This window comes from Somniosus microcephalus, chromosome 7, assembly GCF_052327205.1.
Source record: "Somniosus microcephalus isolate GS21.2 chromosome 7, FLI_Smic_1.0, whole genome shotgun sequence".
Lineage (NCBI taxonomy): Eukaryota > Metazoa > Chordata > Chondrichthyes > Squaliformes > Somniosidae > Somniosus > Somniosus microcephalus.
The window spans coordinates 954,366-973,928 of record NC_140993.1 but is presented as its reverse complement, the minus strand read 5'-3'; the positions used below and the strand labels follow the sequence as shown (position 1 = coordinate 973,928).

Here is a 19,563-nt window from a genome sequence, read left to right as displayed (position 1 = left end):
TGGATCCCTGTACCTTCCTCACTCGTAGTCACACCGTCCTGTCCCTGACCACGGACTACATCTGCAGTAATTAACTTCATAGGTATGACCATCTCCTGAAACATAGAGTCCAGGAACTTCTCCCCCTCCCTGATGTGTCGCAGTGTCTGAAGCTCGGTCTCAAGCTCCATAACATGGAACTTGAGTTCCTCTAGCAGCAAACACTTGTCGCAGATGTAATCACCGTGAGCCTCAATGGGGACCACCGGCTCCCACATCTCGCAACAGTAACATCACCTGCTCCATTCTATATAATTAATTAAATTTCTTATTATTAGTTATGAAGACCCTGGCCGGATATATATGATAATATCACACCACTATTCAATAGGACTTACCAACGTAAAGGTATAAAAGAGAAGAGAAGGAAGAAAACCAACCAACCAGCTGATCACCAACCTCCTCCTTGAATACTGTCTGTGGGGCCTGTTTGGTTGACTTGTCTCACTGCTCCACCTCCGCAGTGCTGTCTAAGCCTGGGAGTGGGGAACAAAACAGAGCAGAAAACACACCCTCACCTCCCACTTATCCGAACTCTCCCACTTAGTAAAACTCCAACACCACTCAATGCACAAAGCACTCCGTGCACTGCACTAGCCCCTCCCCTTTTATACCCGGATTCTACTTCCGGTTTAAACTGCCCAAGAGTTTAAAAAAACCTTGAAAAATTAAACTTACTTCAAATAATTGACTTCTTAACACACTAAAATTCACAAAATACACTTAAATGATTTCTCTCCCACTTAGCAAAACTCCAGCACCACTCAATGCACAAGGCACTCAAAGGGGTCTTAGTCCCACCTGATCGGCTCTGTGAATCCAGCCACCTCCATCCAGTCCCAGTTAATGTGACCATGATTCGACTCCTCTCTCCACTTTTCACCGATACTGTTCAGTCCAAGAATCCTTTAACATAAAACTGATTAATATTAATTCTAGAATCTGTAATTGGAATACAATTTTTGTGACTATGATTAGATTTAATTTGACTATATTTGTAATTAATGACATTCGGTTGAATTACTTACCTTAATATTAAATTGTTCTTTCCTTTCCCCTATTTATATGGACCAGACTCACCGGCAGTGTCAGCTGCCAGCTCCACCCACACTGACTCCCACTGATGCTGTGTAACCAGGGGCGTAAACCGTCTCCAGTTGACATCAGAAAGGAGCCAGGGACCATGTCACAAAGCAGCCCAAACCCCTCCCACTCTAGCTATTACAGAGTCACATGACCAGGCTCTGCTCCTGGTGTGCAGTCTCACTGGGCATGAACGCAGGTTGTACAATCAGTCCCGTCTCCAACCCTGCTCCCACGTACTGAGACTCCAGACAGGGAGCACGGACTCCCAAAATTACCACTGATAAATTCTCCCTCCCATCCTCTGAATGTGAGGTCCCACTATTCAAAGACCCCAATTTCTACCTCTTGCTTTACACTCCAGAAAGTCTCCCCTTCACAGAATTCACAGAAACCCCACAGTGCAGATAGAGGCCATTTCGGCCCATCGAGCCTGCACCGACACTTTATATCGGCGAGTCTCCCTCCTGCTTTGGCAGAGAGAGACGGTTTGTGGGAATGGTGTTTGGGATACGGCAAGGATATTACCTCTCCCTCCTTTGTGCTCTGAAACAAGTCTATTCCCTGTAACAGGAAGGGCATCAGAGGCAATAAGTGGAGGGATCTTCAGGGGGATCAAGTGCTGGGACCATCGGAGCATTAATTGCAGGGTGCATCATGGGCAATAGGCTCCCTCTGTATTATCCCATCAAACACTCCCAGGGCAGGTACAGCACAGGTTAGATACAGAGTAAAACTCCCTCTACACTGTCCCATCAAACGCTCCCAGGCCAGGTACAGCACGGGTTAGATACAGAATAAAGCTCCCTCTACACTGTCCCATCAAACACTCCCAGGGCAGGTACAGCACGCGTTAGATAGAGAGTAAAGCTCTCTCTGCACTGTCCCATCAAACACTCCCAGGGCAGGTACTGGGCGATGGTTCTGGGAACTGGCAGCTCTGTGGAATGAACCTGGGCATTGGCTACATACAAACATAGTAACATAGGAACAGGAGTAGGCGATTTAGCCCCTCGAGCCTGTTCTGCCAGTCAATGAGATCATGATCTGTGACCTAACTCCATATGCCTGCCTTTGCCTAATATCCAATAACTTTGGTTAATGAAATCTATCAATCTCAGATTTAATATTAACAATTGATCGAGCATCAATTGCCATTTGAGGAAGAGAGTTCCAAACTTGTACCACCCTTTGTGTGTAGAAGTGTTTCCTGAAAGGTCTGGCTCTAATTTTTAGTCTATGCCTCCTAGCCTAGACTCCCCGACCAGCGGAAACAGTTTCTCTCCCTACCCTATCTGTTCCCCTTAATATCCTGAAAACTTCTATCAGATCACCCCTTAACCTTCTAAATTCCAGGGAATTCAACCCTAATTCGTGTAATCTCTCTTCGTGATTTACCCCTTGAAGTCCGGGTATCATTCTGGTAAACCTACGCTGCACTCCCTCCAAGACCAATATATCCTTCCTAAGGTGTGGTGCCCAGAACTGCTCACAGTGCTCCAGGTGTGGTCTAACCAGGGCTTTGTGTAGCTGCAGCATAACTTCTACCCCCTTGTACTCTAGCCCTCGAGATATAAAGGCCAGCATTCCATTAGCCTTTTTAGAATCATAGAAATTTACAGCACAGAGGCCATTCGTCCCATCGTGCTGTGCCAGCTGAAAAAGAGCTCTCCAGCCTAATCCCACTTTCCAGCACTTGGTCCGTAGCCCTGTAGGTTGCGGCACTTCGAGCGCATATCCAAGTACTTTTTAAATGTGATGATGGTCTCTGCCTCTGCCACCATTTCAGGCAGTGAGTTCCAGACCCCCACCACCCTCTGGGTGAAAACATTTCTCCTCAACTCCCCTCTAAACTTCCGACCAATTACTTAAAATCTGTGCGCCTGGTTATTGACCTTTCTGCTAAGGGAAATAGGTCCTTCCTATCCACTCTATCTAGGCCCCTCAAAATGTTATACACCTCAATAAGGTCTCCCCTCAGCCCCCTCTGTTCCAAAGAAAACAACCCCAGCCTATCCAGTCTTTCCTTATAGTTAAAATTCCCCAGTCCAGGCAACATCCTGGTAAATCTCCTCTGCACCCTCTCGAGTGCAATCACATCCTTCCTGTAATGTGGTGACCAGAACTGCACGCAGTACTCTTGCTGTGGCCTAACTAGTGTTTGATACAGTTCAAGCATAAGCTCCCTGCTCTTATATTCTGTGCCTCAGCTAATAAAGGCAAGCATTCCGTGTGCCTTCTTAACCACCTTATCCACCTGTCCTGCTTTAGGGATCTGTGGACATGCGCTCCAAGGTCCCTCTGTACTTTTCAGTGTCCCACCATTCATAGTGTATTCCCTTGCCTTTTCTCTTAGATTTGAACCCGATTCAGAAAATATTCTAACAAGCCTCCACACTCCCCAATTAACAAGGTTCAGTCCTGGATCTGATTAACAGCAGAAATCGGACCAGTGTGCTCAAGTGTGAACTCGGTGGAGTCTCAACAGTACCAGCTGTGGATCAGTTGGAAGCAACCTCGCCTCTGAGTCAGAAGGAACTTGAGCACAAAAATCTGCGCGGACACTCTCAGTGCAGTACTGAGGGAGCGCCGCACTGTCGGAAGGGCAGTACTGAGGGAGTGCCGCACTGTCGGAGGGGCGGTATTGAGCGAGCGCCGCACTGTCGGAGGGGCAGTACTGAGGGAGTGCTGCACTGTCGGAGGGGCAGTATTCAGTGAATGCCGCACTGTCGGAGGGGCAGTACTGAGGGAGCGCCGCACTGCCGGAGGGGCAGTACTGAGGGAGCGCTGCACTGTCGGAGGGACAGTACTGAGGGAGTGCAGCACTGTCGGAGGGGCAGTACTGAGGGAGTGCAGCACTGTCGGAGGGGCAGTACTGAGGGAGTGCAGCACTGTCGGAGGGGCACTACTGAGGGAGCGCCGCACTGTCAGAGGGACAGCACTGAGTGAGTGCCGCACTGTCGGAGGGGCAGTACAGAGGGAGTGCACACTGTCGGAGGGGCAGTACTGAGGGAGTGCCGCACTGTCGGAGGGGCAGTACTGAGGGAGCGCCGCACTGTCGGAGGGGCAGTGCTGAGGGAGCACCGCACTGTCGGAGGGGCAGTGCTGAGGGAGTGCCGTACTGTCGGAGGGGCAGTACTGAGGGAGCGCTACACTGTCCGAGGGGCAGTACTGAGGGAGCACCGCACTGTCAGAAGGGCAGTGCTGAGGGATCGCCGCACTGTCGGAGGAGGAGGGGCAGTACTGAAGGAGCACTGCAGTGTCGCAGGGGGAGCATTGAGGGAGCGCCGCACTGCTGCAGTGGCAGTACTGAGGGAGCGCCGCACCGTCGGAGGGGTAGTACTGAGGGAGAGCCGCACTGTCCGAGGAGCAGTACTAAGGGAGCACTGCACCGTGAGAGGCGCAGGACTGAGGGAGCGCCGCACCGTCCGAGGGGCAGTACTGAGGGAGCGCCGCACTGTGGGAGGGGCAGTACTGAGGGAGCGCCGCACTGTGGGAGGGGCAGTACTGTGGGTGCGCCGCATTGTCGGAGGGGCAGTACTGAGGGAGCGCCGCACTGTCGGAGGGGCAGTACTGAGGGAACGCCGCACTGTCGGAGGGGCAGTACTGAGGGGGCGCCGCACTGTCGGAGGGTCAGTACTGAGGGAGCGCTGCACTGTCGGAGGGGCAGTACCGAGGGAGCGCTGCACTGTCGGAGGGGCAGTACTGAGGGAGCTCCGCACTGTCGGAGGGGCAGTACTGAGGGAGCGCTGCACTGTCGGAGGGGCAGTACTGAGGGAACGCCGCACTGTCGGAGGGGCAGTACTGAGGGGGCGCCGCACTGTCGGAGGGTCAGTACTGAGGGAGCGCTGCACTGTCGGAGGGGCAGTACTGAGGGAGCGCTGCACTGTCGGAGGGGCAGTACTGAGGGAGCTCCTCACTGTCGGAGGGGCAGTACTGAGGGAGCGCCGCACTGTCGGAGGGGCAGTACTGAGGGAGCGCCGCACTGTCAGAGGGGCAGTACTGAGGGAGCGCCGCACTGTCGGAGGGTCAGTACTGAGGGAGCGCCACACTGTCAGAGGGACAGCATTGAGGGAGTGCTGCACTGTCAGAGGGGCAGTACTGAGGGAGCGCCGCACTGTCGAATGGGACAGTACTGAGGGAGCGCCGCAGTGTCAGAGGGACAGCACTGAGGGAGTGCTGCACTGTCGGAGAGCCAGTACTGAGGGAGTGCCCCAATGTCGTAGGGGCAGTACCGAGGGAGCGCTACACTGTCCGAGGGGCAGTACTGAGGGAGCACCGCACTGTCGGAAGGGCAGTACTGAGGGAGCTCTGCACGGTCAGAGGGACAGCACTGAGGGAGCTCTACACTGTCCGAGGGGCAGTACTGAGGGAGCGCGGCACCGTCAGAGGGGCAGTACTGAGGGAGCACCGCACCGTCGGAGGAGTTTTACTGAGGGAGAGCCGCAGTGTCCGAGGAGCAGTACGAAGGGAGCATCGCACCGTGGGAGGGGCAGGACTGAGGGAGCGCCGCACCGTCCGAGGGGCAGTACTGAGGGAGCGCCGCACTGTGGGAGGGGCAGTACTGAGGGAGCGCCGCACTGTGGGAGGGGCAGTACTGTGGGAGCGCCGCATTGTCGGAGGGGCAGTACTGAGGGAGTGCCGCACTGTCGGAGGGGCAGTACTGAGGGAGCGCTGCACTGTCGGAGGGGCAGGACCGAGGGAGCTCCGCACTGTCGGAGGGGCAGTACTGAGGGAGCGCCGCACTGTCGGAGGGTCAGTACTGAGGGAGCGCTGCACTGTCGGAGGGGCAGTACTGAGGGAGCCTCGCTCTGTCGGAGAGGCAGTACTGAGGGAGCGCTGCACTGTCGGAGGGGCAGTACTGAGGGAGCTCCGCACTGTCGGAGGGGCAGTACTGAGGGAGCGCCGCACTGTCAGAGGGGCAGTACTGAGGGAGTGCCGCACTGACGGAGGGTCAGTACTGAGGGAGCGCCGCACTGTCGGAGGGCCAGTACTGAGGGAGCGCCGCACTGTCGCAGGGGCAGTACTGAGGGAGCGCCGCACTGTCGGAGGGACAGCATTGAGGGAGTGCTGCACTGTCGGAGGGGCAGTACTGAGGGAGCAACGCACTGTCGGAGGGGCAGTACTGAGGGAGCGCTGCACTGTCAGAGGGACAGCACTGAGGGAGTGCTGAACTGTCAGAGGGGCAGTACTGAAGGAGCGCCGCACTGTTGGAGGGGCAGTACTGAGGGAGCGCCGCACTGTTGGAGGGGCAGTACTGAGGGAGCGCCGCAATGTCGGGGGAGCAGAACTGAGGGAGCGCCGCACTGTCGGGGGGGCAGTACTGAGGGAGCGCCGCACTGTCGGTGGGGCAATACTGAGGGAGCGCCGCATTGTCGGAGGGACAGTAATGAGGGAGCGCCGCACAGTCGGACGGGCAGTACTGAGGGAGTGCCGCACTGTCGGAGGGGTAGGCCTGTGGGAGCGCCGCACTGTCGGAGGGGCAGAACTGAGGGCGCGCCGCACCGTCGGAGGGGAAGTACTGAGGGAGCGCCGCACTGTCGGAGGGTCAGTACTGAGGGAGCGCCGCACTGTCGGAGGGGCAGTACTGAGGGAGCGCCGCACTGTCGGAGGGGCAGTACTGAGGGAGCGCCGCACTGTCAGAGGGGCAGTACTGAGGGAGCGCCCCACTGTCGTAGAGGCAGTACCGAGGGAGCGCTACACTGTCCGCGGGGCAGTACTGAGGGAGCACCGCACTGTCGGAGGGGCAGTACTGAGGGAGTGCCGCACTGTCAGAGGGGCAGTACTGAGGGAGTGGTGCACTGTCGGAGAGCCAGTACTGAGGGAGCGCCGCACTGTCGGTGGGGCAATACTGAGGGAGCGCCGCATTGTCGGAGGGGCAGTAATGAGGGAGCGCTGCACTGTCGGACGGGCAGTACTGAGGGAGTGCCGCACTGTCAGAGGGGCAGTACTGAGGGAGCGCCCCACTGTCGTAGAGGCAGTACCGAGGGAGCGCTACACTGTCCACGGGGCAGTACTGAGGGAGCACCGCACTGTCGGAGGGGCAGTACTGAGGGAGTGCCGCACCGTTGAAGGGACAGCACTGAGGGAGTGCTGCACTGTCAGAGGGGCTGTACTGAGGGAGCGCCCCACTGTCGTAGAGGCAGTACCGAGGGAGCGCTACACTGTCCGAGGGGCAGTACTGAGGGAGCGTCGCACTGTCAGAGGGTCAGTACTGAGGGAGCGCCGCACTGTCGGAGGGGCAGTACTGAGGGAGCGCCCCACTGTCAGAGGGGCAGCACTGAGGGAGCTCCGCACAGTCGGAGGGGCAGTACTGAAGGAGGGCCGCATTGTCGGAGGGGCTGTACTGAGGGAGCGCCGCACTGTCAGAGGGACAGCACTGAGGGAGTGCTGAACTATCAGAGGGGCAGTACTGAGGGAGCTCCGCACTGTCAGAGGGCCAGTACTGAGGGAGCGCCCCACTGTCGTAGAAGCAGTACAGAGGGAGCGCTGCACTGTCCGAGGGGCAGTACTGAGGGAGTGCTGAACTGTCAGAGGGGCAGCACGGAGGGAGCTCCGCACAGTCGGAGGGGCAGTACTGAAGGAGCGCCGCACTGTCGGAGGGGCAGTGCTGAGGGAGCGCCGCACAGTCGGAGAGGCAGCACTGAAGGAGGGCCGCACTGTCGGAGGGCCAGTACTGAGGGAGCGCCGCACTGTCAGAGGGACAGCACTGAGGGAGCGCTGCACTGTCGGAGGGGCAGTACTGAGGGAGTGCCGCACTGTCGGAGGGGCAGTACTGAGGGAGCGCTACACTGTCAGAGGGACAGTACTGAGGGAGCGCTGCACTGCAGGAGGGGCAGTACTGAGGGAGCATCGCACTGTCGGAGGGGCAGTAGTGAGGGAATGAAACACTGTCGGAGGGGCAGTCCTGAGGGAGCTCCGCACTGTCGGAAGGGCAGTACTGAGGGAGCTCTGCACGGTCAGAGGGACAGCACTGAGGGAGCTCTACACTGTCCGAGGGGCAGTACTGAGGGAGCGCGGCACCGTCAGAGGGGCAGTACTGAGGGAGCACCGCACCGTCGGAGGAGTTTTACTGAGGGAGAGCCGCAGTGTCCGAGGAGCAGTACGAAGGGAGCATCGCACCGTGGGAGGGGCAGGACTGAGGGAGCGCCGCACCGTCCGAGGGGCAGTACTGAGGGAGCGCCGCACTGTGGGAGGGGCAGTACTGAGGGAGCGCCGCACTGTGGGAGGGGCAGTACTGTGGGAGCGCCGCATTGTCGGAGGGGCAGTACTGAGGGAGTGCCGCACTGTCGGAGGGGCAGTACTGAGGGAGCGCTGCACTGTCGGAGGGGCAGGACCGAGGGAGCTCCGCACTGTCGGAGGGGCAGTACTGAGGGAGCGCCGCACTGTCGGAGGGTCAGTACTGAGGGAGCGCTGCACTGTCGGAGGGGCAGTACTGAGGGAGCCTCGCTCTGTCGGAGAGGCAGTACTGAGGGAGCGCTGCACTGTCGGAGGGGCAGTACTGAGGGAGCTCCGCACTGTCGGAGGGGCAGTACTGAGGGAGCGCCGCACTGTCAGAGGGGCAGTACTGAGGGAGTGCCGCACTGACGGAGGGTCAGTACTGAGGGAGCGCCGCACTGTCGGAGGGCCAGTACTGAGGGAGCGCCGCACTGTCGCAGGGGCAGTACTGAGGGAGCGCCGCACTGTCGGAGGGACAGCATTGAGGGAGTGCTGCACTGTCGGAGGGGCAGTACTGAGGGAGCAACGCACTGTCGGAGGGGCAGTACTGAGGGAGCGCTGCACTGTCAGAGGGACAGCACTGAGGGAGTGCTGAACTGTCAGAGGGGCAGTACTGAAGGAGCGCCGCACTGTTGGAGGGGCAGTACTGAGGGAGCGCCGCACTGTTGGAGGGGCAGTACTGAGGGAGCGCCGCAATGTCGGGGGAGCAGAACTGAGGGAGCGCCGCACTGTCGGGGGGGCAGTACTGAGGGAGCGCCGCACTGTCGGTGGGGCAATACTGAGGGAGCGCCGCATTGTCGGAGGGACAGTAATGAGGGAGCGCCGCACAGTCGGACGGGCAGTACTGAGGGAGTGCCGCACTGTCGGAGGGGTAGGCCTGTGGGAGCGCCGCACTGTCGGAGGGGCAGAACTGAGGGCGCGCCGCACCGTCGGAGGGGAAGTACTGAGGGAGCGCCGCACTGTCGGAGGGTCAGTACTGAGGGAGCGCCGCACTGTCGGAGGGGCAGTACTGAGGGAGCGCCGCACTGTCGGAGGGGCAGTACTGAGGGAGCGCCGCACTGTCAGAGGGGCAGTACTGAGGGAGCGCCCCACTGTCGTAGAGGCAGTACCGAGGGAGCGCTACACTGTCCGCGGGGCAGTACTGAGGGAGCACCGCACTGTCGGAGGGGCAGTACTGAGGGAGTGCCGCACTGTCAGAGGGGCAGTACTGAGGGAGTGGTGCACTGTCGGAGAGCCAGTACTGAGGGAGCGCCGCACTGTCGGTGGGGCAATACTGAGGGAGCGCCGCATTGTCGGAGGGGCAGTAATGAGGGAGCGCTGCACTGTCGGACGGGCAGTACTGAGGGAGTGCCGCACTGTCAGAGGGGCAGTACTGAGGGAGCGCCCCACTGTCGTAGAGGCAGTACCGAGGGAGCGCTACACTGTCCACGGGGCAGTACTGAGGGAGCACCGCACTGTCGGAGGGGCAGTACTGAGGGAGTGCCGCACCGTTGAAGGGACAGCACTGAGGGAGTGCTGCACTGTCAGAGGGGCTGTACTGAGGGAGCGCCCCACTGTCGTAGAGGCAGTACCGAGGGAGCGCTACACTGTCCGAGGGGCAGTACTGAGGGAGCGTCGCACTGTCAGAGGGTCAGTACTGAGGGAGCGCCGCACTGTCGGAGGGGCAGTACTGAGGGAGCGCCCCACTGTCAGAGGGGCAGCACTGAGGGAGCTCCGCACAGTCGGAGGGGCAGTACTGAAGGAGGGCCGCATTGTCGGAGGGGCTGTACTGAGGGAGCGCCGCACTGTCAGAGGGACAGCACTGAGGGAGTGCTGAACTATCAGAGGGGCAGTACTGAGGGAGCTCCGCACTGTCAGAGGGCCAGTACTGAGGGAGCGCCCCACTGTCGTAGAAGCAGTACAGAGGGAGCGCTGCACTGTCCGAGGGGCAGTACTGAGGGAGTGCTGAACTGTCAGAGGGGCAGCACGGAGGGAGCTCCGCACAGTCGGAGGGGCAGTACTGAAGGAGCGCCGCACTGTCGGAGGGGCAGTGCTGAGGGAGCGCCGCACAGTCGGAGAGGCAGCACTGAAGGAGGGCCGCACTGTCGGAGGGCCAGTACTGAGGGAGCGCCGCACTGTCAGAGGGACAGCACTGAGGGAGCGCTGCACTGTCGGAGGGGCAGTACTGAGGGAGTGCCGCACTGTCGGAGGGGCAGTACTGAGGGAGCGCTACACTGTCAGAGGGACAGTACTGAGGGAGCGCTGCACTGCAGGAGGGGCAGTACTGAGGGAGCATCGCACTGTCGGAGGGGCAGTAGTGAGGGAATGAAACACTGTCGGAGGGGCAGTCCTGAGGGAGCTCCGCACTGTCGGAGGGGCAGTACTGAGGGAGCGCCGCACAGTCGGAGGGGCAGCACTGAGGGAGCTACGCACAGTCGGAGGGGCAGCACTGAAGGAGGGCCGCACTGTCGGAGGGGCAGTACTGAGGGAGCTCCGCACTGTCAGAGGGCCAGTACTGAGGGAGCGCCCCACTGTCGTAGAGGCAGTACCGAGGGAGCGCTACACTGTCCGAGGGGCAGTACTGAGGGAGCATCGCACTGTCAGAGGGGCAGTACTGAGGGAGTGCAGCAATGTCAGAGGGGCAGTACTGAGGGAGTGCAGCACTGTCGGAGGGGCAGTACTGAGGGAGCCCCGCACTGTAAGAGGGACAGCACTGAGGGAGCGCTGCACTGTCGCAGGGGCAGCACTGAGGGAGTGCCGCAATGTCGGAGGGGCAGTACTGAGGGAGCGCTACACTGTCAGAGGGACAGTACTGAGGGAGCGCTGCACTGTAGGAGGGGCAGTACTGAGGGAGCGTCGCACTGTCGGAGGGGCAGTAGTGAGGGAACGCAGCACTGTCGGAGGGGAAGTCCTGAGGGAGCTCCGCACTGTCGGAGGGGCAGTACTGAGGGAGCGCCGCACTGTCGGATGGGCAGTACTGAGGGAGCGCCGCACTGTCGGAGGGGCAGTACTGAGGGAGCAACGCACTGTCGGAGGGTCAGTGCTGAGGGAGTGCCGCACTGTCGGAGGGACAGCATTGAGGGAGTGCGACACTGTCAGAGGGGCAGCACTGAGGGAGCTCCGCACTGTCAGAGGGGCAGTACTGATGGAACGCCGCACTGTTGGGAGGGTCAGTACTGAGGGAGCGCAGCACTGTCGGAGGGGCAGTACTGAGGGAGCGCTACACTGTCCGAGGGGCAGTACTGAGGGAGCGCCGCACTGTCGGAGGGGCAGTACTGAGGGAACGCCGCACTGTCGGAGGGGCAGTACTGAGGGGGCGCCGCACTGTCGGAGGGTCAGTACTGAGGGAGCGCTGCACTGTCGGAGGGGCAGTACTGAGGGAGCGCCGCACTGTCGGAGGGGCAGTACTGAGGGAGCTCCGCACTGTCGGAGGGGCAGTACTGAGGGAGCGCCGCACTGTCGGAGGGGCAGTACTGAGGGAGCGCCGCACTGTCAGAGGGGCAGTACTGAGGGAGTGCCGCACTGTCGGAGGGTCAGTCCTGCGCTAGCGCCGCACTGTCGGAGGGACAGCATTGAGGGAGTGCGACACTGTCGAATGGGTCAGTACTGAGGGAGCGCCGCACTGTCGGAGGGTCAGTGCTGAGGGAGTGCCGCACTGTCGGAGGGACAGCATTGAGGGAGTGCGACACTGTCAGAGGGGCAGCACTGAGGGAGCGCCGCACTGTCGGAGGGGCAGTACTGAGGGAGCGCCGCACTGTCAGAGGGGCAGCACTGAGGGAGCTCCGCACTGTCGGAGGGTCAGTGCTGAGGGAGTGCCGCACTGTCGGAGGGACAGCATTGAGGGAGTGCGACACTGTCAGAGGGGCAGCACTGAGGGAGCGCCGCACTGTCGGAGGGGCAGTACTGAGGGAGCGCCGCACTGTCAGAGGGGCAGCACTGAGGGAGCTCCGCACAGTCGGAGGGGCAGTAATGAAGGAGGGCCGCATTGTCGGAGGGGCTGTACTGAGGGAGCGCCGCACTGTCAGAGGGACAGCACTGAGGGAGTGCTGAACTATCAGAGGGGCAGTACTGAGGGAGCTCCGCACTGTCAGAGGGCCAGTACTGAGGGAGCGCCCCACTGTCGTAGAAGCAGTACAGAGGGAGCGCGACACTGTCCGAGGGGCAGTACTGAGGGAGTGCTGAACTGTCAGAGGGGCAGCACGGAGGGAGCTCCGCACAGTCGGAGGGGCAGTACTGAAGGAGCGCCGCACTGTCGGAGGGGCAGTGCTGAGGGAGCGCCGCACAGTCGGAGAGGCAGCACTGAAGGAGGGCCGCACTGTCGGAGGGCCAGTACTGAGGGAGCGCCGCACTGTCAGAGGGACAGCACTGAGGGAGCTCCGCACAGTCGGAGGGGCAGTACTGAAGGAGGGCCGCACTGTCGGAAGGGCAGTACTGAGGGAGCCCGGCACTCTCAGAGGGACAGCACTGAGGGAGCGCTGCACTGTCGGAGGGGCAGTACTGAGGGAGTGCCGCACTGTCGGAGGGGCAGTACTGAGGGAGCGCCACACTGTCAGAGGGACAGTACTGAGGGAGCGCTGCACTGTAGGAGGGGCAGTACTGAGGGAGCATCGCACTGTCGGAGGGGCAGTAGTGAGGGAATGAAACACTGTCGGAGGGGCAGTCCTGAGGGAGCTCCGCACTGTCGGAGGGGCAGTACTGAGGGAGCGCCGCACAGTCGGAGGGGCAGCACTGAGGGAGCTACGCACAGTCGGAGGGGCAGCACTGAAGGAGGGCCGCACTGTCGGAGGGGCAGTACTGAGGGAGCTCCGCACTGTCAGAGGGCCAGTACTGAGGGAGCGCCCCACTGTCGTAGAGGCAGTACCGAGGGAGCGCTACACTGTCCGAGGTGCAGTACTGAGGGAGCATCGCACTGTCAGAGGGGCAGTACTGAGGGAGCGCTACACTGTCCGAGTGGCAGTACTGAGGGAGCGCCCCACTGTCGTAGAGGCAGTACCGAGGGAGCGCTACACTGTCCGCGGGGCAGTACTGAGGGAGCACCGCACTGTCGGAAGGGCAGTGCTGAGGGATCGCCGCACTGTCGGAGGAGGGGCAGTACTGAGGGAGTGCTGCGCTGTTGGAGGGGCAGTACTGAGGGAGCGCCGCACTGTCGGAGCGGCAGTACTGAGGAAGCGCCGCACTGCTGCAGTGGCAGTACTGAGGGAGTGCTGCACTGTCGGAGGGACAGTACTGAGGAAGCGCCGCACTGTTGGAGGGGCATTACTGAGGGAGCGCCGCACTGTCGGAGGGGCAGTACTGAAGGAGCGCCGCACTGTCGGAGGGGCAGTACTGAGGGAGCGCCGCACTTTCAGAGGGACAGCATTGAGGGAGTGCTGCACTGTCAGAGGGGCAGTACTGAGGGAGCGCCGCACTGTCGAATGGGTCAGTACTGAGGGAGCGCCGCAGTGTCAGAGGGACAGCACTGAGGGAGTGCTGCACTGTCGGAGAGCCAGTACTGAGGGAGTGCCCCAATGTCGTAGGGGCAGTACCGGGGGAGCGCTACACTGTCCGAGGGGCAGTACTGAGGGAGCACCGCACTGTCGGAGGGGCAGTACTGAGGAAGCTCTGCACGGTCAGAGGGACAGCACTGAGGGAGCTCTACACTGTCCGAGGGGCAGTACTGAGGGAGCGCCGCACCGTCGGAGGGGCAGTACTGAGGGAGCACCGCACCGTCGGAGGGGTAGTACTGAGGGAGAGCCGCACTGTCCGAGGAGCAGTACTAAGGGAGCACTGCACCGTGAGAGGCGCAGGACTGAGGGAGCGCCGCACCGTCCGAGGGGCAGTACTGAGGGAGCTCCGCACTGTCGGAGGGGCAGTACTGAGGGAGCGCCGCACTGTCGGAGGGACAGCATTGAGGGAGTGCTGCACTGTCAGAGGGGCAGTACTGAGGGAGCAACGCACTGTCGGAGGGTCAGTGCTGAGGGAGTGCCGCACTGTCGGAGGGACAGCATTGAGGGAGTGCTGCACTGTCAGAGGGGCAGCACTGAGGGAGCTCCGCACTGTCAGAGGGGCAGTACTGATGGAACGCCGCACTGTTGGGAGGGTCAGTACTGAGGGAGCGCAGCACTGTCGGAGCGGCAGTACTGAGGGAGCGCTACACTGTCCGAGGGGCAGTACTGAGGGAGCGCCCCACTGTCGTAGAGGCAGTACCGAGGGAGCGCTACACTGTCCGCGGGGCAGTACTGAGGGAGCACCGCACTGTCGGAAGGGCAGTGCTGAGGGATCGCCGCACTGTCGGAGGAGGGGCAGTACTGAGGGAGTGCTGCGCTGTTGGAGGGGCATTACTGAGGGAGCGCCGCACTGTCGGAGGGGCAGTACTGAGGAAGCGCCGCACTGCTGCAGTGGCAGTACTGAGGGAGTGCTGCACTGTCGGAGGGGCAGTACTGAGGAAGCTCTGCACGGTCAGAGGGACAGCACTGAGGGAGCTCTACACTGTCCGAGGGGCAGTACTGAGGGAGCGCCGCACCGTCGGAGGGGCAGTACTGAGGGAGCACCGCACCGTCGGAGGGGTACTCCTGAGGGAGAGCCGCACTGTCCGAGGAGCAGTACTAAGGGAGCACTGCACCGTGAGAGGCGCAGGACTGAGGGAGCGCCGCACCGTCCGAGGGGCAGTACTGAGGGAGCTCCGCACTGTCGGAGGGGCAGTACTGAGGGAGCGCCGCACTGTCGGAGGGACAGCATTGAGGGAGTGCTGCACTGTCAGAGGGGCAGTACTGAGGGAGTGCCGCACTGACGGAGGGTCAGTACTGAGGGAGCGCCGCACTGTCGCAGGGGCAGTACTGAGGGAGCGCCGCACTGTCGGAGGGACAGCATTGAGGGAGTGCTGCACTGTCGGAGGGGCAGAAATGAGGGCGCGCCGCACTGTCAGAGGGGCAGTACTGAGGGAGCGCCCCACTGTCGTAGAGGCAGTACCGAGGGAGCGCTACACTGTCCACGGGGCAGTACTGAGGGAGCGTCGCACTGTCAGAGGGTCAGTACTGAGGGAGCGCCGCACTGTCGGAGGGGCAGCACTGAAGGAGCTCCGCACAGTCGGAGGGGCAGTACTGAAGGAGGGCCGCACTGTCGGAGGGGCAGTACTGAGGGAGCGCCGCACTGTCAGAGGGACAGCACTGAGGGAGTGCTGAACTGTCAGAGGGGCAGTACTGAGGGAGCTCCGCACTGTCAGAGGGCCAGTACTGAGGGAGCGCCCCACTGTCGTAGAAGCAGTACAGAGGGAGCGCTACACTGTCCGAGGGGCAGTACTGAGGGAGTGCTGAACTGTCAGAGGGGCAGCACGGAGGGAGCTCCGCACAGTCGGAGGGACAGCACTGAGGGAGCGCCGCACTGTCGGAGGGGCAGTACTGAGGGAGCGCCGCACTGTCGGAGGGGCAGTACTGAGGAGGCGCCGCACTGTCGCAGGGTCAGTACTGAGGGAGCGCTGCACTGTCGGAGGGGCAGTACTGAGGGAGCGCTGCACTGTCGGAGGGGCAGTACTGAGGGAGCTCCGCACTGTCGGAGGGGCAGTACTGAGGGAGCGCCGCACTGTCGGAGGGGCAGTACTGAGGGAGCGCCGCACTGTCGGAGGGTCAGTCCTGCGGTAGCGCCGCACTGTCGGAGGGGCAGTACTGAGGGAGCGCCACACTGTCAGAGGGACAGTATTGAGGGAGTGCTGCACTATCAGAGGGGCAGTACTGAGGGAGCGCCGCACTGTCGAATGGGTCAGTACTGAGGGAGCGCCGCAGTGTCAGAGGGACAGCACTGAGGGAGTGCTGCACTGTCGGAGAGCCAGTACTGAGGGAGTGCCCCAATGTCGTAGGGGCAGTACCGAGGGAGCGCTACACTGTCCGAGGGGCAGTACTGAGGGAGCACCGCACTGTCGGAAGGGCAGTACTGAGGGAGCTCTGCACGGTCAGAGGGACAGCACTGAGGGAGCGCCCCACTGTCGTAGGGGCAGTACTGAGGGAGCGCCGCACTGTCGGAGGGACATCATTGAGGGAGTGCTGCACTGTCGGAGGGGCAGAACTGGGGGAGCAACGCACTGTCGGAGGGGCAGTACTGAGGGAGCGCTGCACTGTCAGAGGGACAGCACTGAGGGAGTGCTGAACTGTCAGAGGGGCAGTACTGAAGGAGCGCCGCACTGTTGGAGGGGCAGTACTGAGGGAGCGCCGCACTGTTGGAGGGGCAGTACTGAGGGAGCGCCGCAATGTCGGGGGGGCAGAACTGAGGGAGCGCCGCACTGTCGGGGGGGCAGTACTGAGGGAGCGCCGCACTGTCGGTGGGGCAATACTGAGGGAGCGCCGCATTGTCGGAGGGACAGTAATGAGGGAGCGCTGCACTGTCGGACGGGCAGTACTGAGGGAGTGCCGCACTGTCGGAGGGGTAGTCCTGTGGGAGCACCGCACTGTCGGAGGGGCAGAACTGAGGGCGCGCCGCACCGTCGGAGGGGAAGTACTGAGGGAGTGCCGCACTGTCGGAGGGTCAGTACTGAGGGAGCGCCGCACTGTCAGAGGGGCAGTACTGAGGGAGCGCCCCACTGTCCTCGAGGCAGTACCGAGGGAGCGCTACACTGTCCGCGGGGCAGTACTGAGGGAGCACCGCACTGTCGGAGGGGCAGGACTGAGGGAGTGCCGCACTGTCAGAGGGGCAGTACTGAGGGAGTGGTGCACTGTCGGAGAGCCAGTACTGAGGGAGCGCCGCACTGTCGGTGGGGCAATACTGAGGGAGCGCCGCACTGTCAGAGGGACAGTACTGAGGGAGCGCCGCACTGTCGGAGGGGCAGTACTGAGGGAGCAATGCAGTGTCGGAAGGGCAGTACTGAGGGAGTGCAGCACTGTCGGAGGGGCAGTACTGAGGGAGTGCAGCACTGTCGGAGGGGCAGAACTGAGGGAGTGCAGCACTGTCGGAGGGGCAGAACTGAGGGAGCGCCGCACTGTCAGAGGGACAGCACTGAGGGAGCGTGGCACTGTCAGAGGGACAGTACTGAGGGAGCGGCGCACTGTCGTGGGGCAGTACTGAGGGAGCACTGCACTGTCGGAGGGGCAGTACTGAGGAAGTGCTGCACTATTGGAGGGGCAGTACTGAGGGAGCGCCGCACTGTCGGAGGGTCAGCAATGAGGGAGCGCTGCACTGTCGGAGGGGCAGTACTGAGGGAGTGCCGCACTGTTGGAGGGGCAGTACTGAGGGAGCGCCGCACTGTCGGAGGGTCAGTACTGAGGGAGCGCTGCACTGTCGGAGGGGCAGTACTGAGGGAGCACTGCACTGTCGGAGGGGCAGAACTGAGGGAGCGTCGCACTGTCGGAGAGGCAGTACTGAGGGAGCTCCGCACTGTCAGAGGGGCCGTACTGAAGGAGCGCCGCACTGTCAGAGGGGCAGTACTGAGGGAGTGCCGCACTGTCGGAGGGGCAGTACTGAGGGAGCGCCGCACTGTCGGAGGGGCAGTACCGAGGGAGCGCCGCACTTTCGGAGGGTCAGCACTGCGAGAGCGCCGCACTGTCGGAGGGGCAGTACTGAGGGAGTGCTGCATTGTCGGAGGGGCAGTACTGAGGGAGTGCCGCACTGTCGGAGGTACAGCACTGAGGGAGCGCCGCACTGTCGGTGGGGCAGGGAACGCTGCACTGTCGGAGGGGCAGCACTGAGGGAGTGCTGCACTGTCGGAGGGGCAGTACTGAGGGAGCGTCGTACTGTCGGAGGGGCAGTACTGAGGGAGTGCCGCACTGTCGGAGGGGCAGTACTGAGGGAGCGTCGCACTGTCGGAGGGGCAGTACTGAGGGAGTGCTGCACTGTCGGAGGGGCAGTACTGAGGGAGTGCTGCACTGTCAGAGGGGCAGTACTGAGGGAGTGCCGCACTGTCGGAGGGGCAGTACTGAGGGAGCGTCGCACTGTCGGAGGGGCAGTACTGAGGGAGCGTCGCACTGTCGGAGGGGCAGTACTGAGGGAGTGCCGCACTGTCGGAGGGGCAGTACTGAGGGAGCGCCGCACTGTCGGAGGGGCAGTACTGAGGGAGCGTCGCACTGTCGGAGGGGCAGTACTGAGGGAGCGTCGCACTGTCGGAGGGGCAGTACTGAGGGAGTGCCGCACTGTCGGAGGGGCAGTACTGAGGGAGCGCCGCACTGTCGGAGGGGCAGTACTGAGGGAGTGCCGCACTGTCGGAGGGGCAGTACTGAGGGAGTGCCGCACTGTCGGAGGGCAGTAATGACGGAGTGCTGCACTGTCGGAGGGGCAGTACTGAGGGAGTGCTGCACTGTCGGAGGGCGGAGGGTCAGTACTGAGGGAGCGCTGCACTGTCGGAGGGGCAGTACTGAGGGAGCACTGCACTGTCGGAGGGGCAGGACTGAGGGAGCGTCGCACTGTCGGAGAGGCAGTACTGAGGGAGCTCCGCACTGTCAGAGGGGCCGTACTGAAGGAGCGCCGCACTGTCAGAGGGGCAGTACTGAGGGAGTGCCGCACTGTCGGAGGGGCAGTACTGAGGGAGCGCCGCACTGTCGGAGGGGCAGTACCGAGGGAGCGCCGCACTTTCGGAGGGTCAGCACTGCGAGAGCGCCGCACTGTCGGAGGGGCAGTACTGAGGGAGTGCTGCATTGTCGGAGGGGCAGTACTGAGGGAGTGCCGCACTGTCGGAGGTACAGCACTGAGGGAGCGCCGCACTGTCGGTGGGGCAGGACTGAGGGAGCGCTGCACTGTCGGGGGGGCAGTACTGAGTGAGCGCCGCACTGTCGGTGCAGCAGTACTGAAGAAGCGCCGCACTGTCGGAGGGGCAGTAATGAGGGAGCGCCGCACTGTCGGACGGGCAGTACTGAGGGAGCACCGCACCGTCGGAGTGGCAGTACTGAGCGAGTGCCGCACCGTCGGAGGGGCAGTATTGAGGGAGTGCCGCACCGTCGGAGGGGCAGTACTGAGGGAGTGCCGCACCATCGGAAGGGCAGTACTGAGGGAGTGCAGCACTGTCGGAGGGGCAGTACTGAGGGAGTACAGCACTGTCAGTGCGGCAGTACTGAGGGCGTGCCGCACTGTCGGTGGGGCAGTACTGAGGGAGCGCTGCACTGTCGGAGGGGCAGTACTGAGGGAGTGCCTCAGTGTCGGAGGGGCAGTACTGAGGTAGGGCCGCACTGTCAGGGGGCAGTACTGAGGGAGCGCTGCACTGTCGGAGGAGCAGCACTGAGGGAGCGCCGCACTGTCGGAGGGTCAGTACTGAAGGAGCGCTGCGCTGTCGGAGGGGCAGTTCAGAGGGAG

General features: G+C 62.0%; 1 long non-coding RNA gene across 1 annotated transcript in view; it reads right to left on the bottom strand.

Moving 5' to 3' along the window:
• Positions 1-840: 840 nt before the first annotated feature.
• The window catches only part of LOC147114438 (uncharacterized), a 32,862-nt gene continuing 14,139 nt past the window's right edge, over positions 841-19,563 (bottom strand). Inside the window, exon 2 of the long non-coding RNA XR_015078939.1 lies at positions 841-945. This is a non-coding gene — a long non-coding RNA (uncharacterized LOC147114438). The remainder of the gene's footprint in view (positions 946-19,563) is intronic.